The sequence below is a fragment of the Lepisma saccharinum genome, chromosome 12 (genome assembly GCF_977018435.1).
Source record: "Lepisma saccharinum chromosome 12, izLepSacc3.1, whole genome shotgun sequence".
In the NCBI taxonomy this organism is placed as follows: domain Eukaryota; kingdom Metazoa; phylum Arthropoda; class Insecta; order Zygentoma; family Lepismatidae; genus Lepisma; species Lepisma saccharinum.
Genome location: NC_139240.1, coordinates 10,373,533 through 10,376,645, shown reverse-complemented (window position 1 = coordinate 10,376,645; position 3,113 = coordinate 10,373,533).

Genomic DNA, 3,113 nt, shown 5'->3' with positions numbered 1-3,113 from the left:
CATTTTCCACTTAAATATAGTTCATCTGACCTATTAACGCATCCACCATAGTCTGGCTTCGTCTAGCATTACAAAAATCCAACATTGCACAATCACAGTCAATTTTATAGATCACAACAAAGTGAGGGGGCCCTTCCGCTCCAAATGACTTTATCGTCGTGTTTTGTGGCTTATGTCGATTCACTAAGTGTCGCAACTGTCTGCTCCGTTCCCTCCCTGATGGTTGCAGATCAGTAAATTGAACAAACCATAAGCATCGCGGCCTCCTTGCCTTATTGATGGAGATGACGTTAGTGACGATCATTCCAGGTAAGCAATCTTGGAATAGTCTTTTTCGGTTTTCATGCAGTTTCATTTGGTATCGGATTCCATGGAATATCCCAATCCCTCGGGCATCTAACAAAATTACGATTATTCATCCTCCTGAAAAAAGGTAAAATAACGTTTAATAATAAATACAAAAGATTGCTCAACATAAAGTTAATATGCATTACTAGAATAACACTGGTACTAAATACTAATTACCAAATAAAAATGGGCTACACGAATAAGACCCCACACAGACAGCTGATATAATTTCGCTGATATAATTTCGCACCAATCGACGCCTTAGATATATATTTATTTGTGTCAAGAGTGCATGATGCTGCACGCACCTCCATTCCACATCCCAGTGGACCTGTGAGGCGACGCCCAGTCCCCTGGTGGACTGCGGAGATCAGTGCAGCCATTAAGGACCGCAATCATGCCCTAGATCGATTCAATAGGAACCACACTGCCGCAAACCTCGAGCAGTTCCGCATTAAGCGTGCCCGTGCCCGTCGGCTTATTCGAGCCAGTAAGAAGGCGTGCTGGGTCCAATACGTGTCTTCTCTGACGAAGCAGGCTTCTTCGAAAGCCGTTTGGACCAAAGTACGTCGCATCCAGGGGGGTGCATCTTCTCCTCTGAGCGCTCTGGAGCACGATGGGACGTTGTACACTGATTCCGGAGACACAGCTAATATCTTGGCCACTCAGTTTTCTGATGCGTCTAGCTCTGTAAATTATGAACCACGTTTCCGCCGTGAGAAGGACCGTCAGGAACGACGCCCTCTAATTTTTCGAAGTCATAACACCGAGCCATACAACTCTCGATTCACTGAACGGGAGTTCGATCAGGCGCTTCGAGATTCTAATAATACAGCTCCTGGAGTGGACAAGATCCACTATGAGATGCTTCGTCATCTGCCCATTGGAGCCAAACATTTCCTTTTGGCGGTATTCAACAGGCTTTGGGGGGTGTAAGGGGTGATCTTCCACGTAGTACACCCAAATGTCAACCTCACTTCCACGTTAGTACACCCTGGACTGAAGACTAACGAGGCTCTGGCGACTGGCCCTATGGCCAGTATACTTTTGTTTGTATTGTCCTGTTCTTTTGTCCTTATGTGTGCTGAGTGTCCTTTGCAGCCTCAGCTTTTAACGAAAGTCAGAACATTTTAATATTTTATGATTTTAATTAAGCAACGTTAGAGTTGTTATGTGTAAAGATAAGGGGCTGGACCCCGTATAGTGTGACGAGTGCAAAATAGCCTTAGTGCTGACGCACCCAAAATTTTAAAATCAAATCAAAATCAACAGGCTTTGGTTGGAGGACTTTCCCCACTTCCTGGAAAGAAGCTATTATTGTTCCCATCCTGAAACCAGGTAAACAACGCACCGCAGCCTCGAGTTATAGGCCTATTGCCTTAACTAGCTGTGTGTGCAAGTTGATGGAACGCATGATCAACAAGCGTCTCACCTGGTTTTTGGAGGAAAACTCATTGATAAGTAATTTTCAATGTGGTTTTCGCTCCAACCGTTCCACACTGGACCATCTGGTTCAGCTGGAAACACATATTCAGGATGCATTCTTCAACATGGAACATTTAGTTGCAGTTTTCTTTGACCTCCAAAAGGCATATGATACAACGTGGAGCTTTGGCATCCTAAAGCAGCTCCATTCTTGGGGCGTACGTGGCCGTATGGCGTACTTTATTGAATTTTTTTTATCAGATCGCTTTTTCCGCATACGTGTTGGGAACTCCTTTTCGGATCTTCACGAACAAGAGAACGGTGTCCCGCAGGGCAGCGTACTTAGTGTGACTCTGTTTGCCATAGCAGTAAACAGTGTTATGGCAAACATTCTTTCCCCTGTACATGGCCTCCTCTATGTCGACGACCTCACGATCTTTTGTCGCTCACGGAATGTCGCGTCAGCTTCTCGTCAACTCCAACTGACGATAAACCGTTTGGTTGAGTGGTCCTCCCAAACAGGTTTCACCTTCTCATCCGAGAAATCCGTGTGTGTTCACTTTTGTCGTCAGCGTACATGTCATTTCGATCCTGACCTGTACATGGGGAAGTCTCCCTTGTGCTTCGTGAATGAGGTCCGCTTCCTGGGCCTCATTTTCGATAAGAAATTAACATGGCTACCTCACCTTCGCCAGTTAAAGTTCTCTTGTCTTCGAGTTCTCAACCTTTTACGCGTTTTATCTCATACTGCTTGGGGTGCTGATAGGACGGTATTGCTTCGCCTATACCGTGCACTCATCAGGTCGAAGCTAGATTATGGATGTGTTGTGTATGCTTCTGCTCGCCCATCTAGACTTCGCATCCTAGACACTGTCCACCATGCTGGTATACGTGTGTGCACTGGTGCCTTTCGGACCAGTCCAGTCGCCAGTTTGTATTTAGAGGCATCTGAGCCATCGCTGGCTCTGCGAAGACAGCGGCTGGTAGTTAACTACTTCTAGTCTGAAATAGTACCACCACAAAATCCGGCATGTCATATTGTATACTGGAGAATGAATTTGTAGCATCAAACTCATAATAAGTACCAGCGGGAGGCTTCTGTACACATTGATATGTATAAAATTGTAAAGGTACTTGTGGATTTTTTATTATATCTGCTTTGTATTTAAGAGCATAACTGGCTTCATATTCAACAACTGGGATTCTTAGCTCCATAGTCTGAATAATGCATTTGCCTTCATGAGGTTGGGTATTAGGCAGAGCTTCCCCTGTAGAGTTTAATGTACTGTACCTCATCAAAGCATTATTATCATTGGCAGCTCTTCTAAATGTGATTCTTA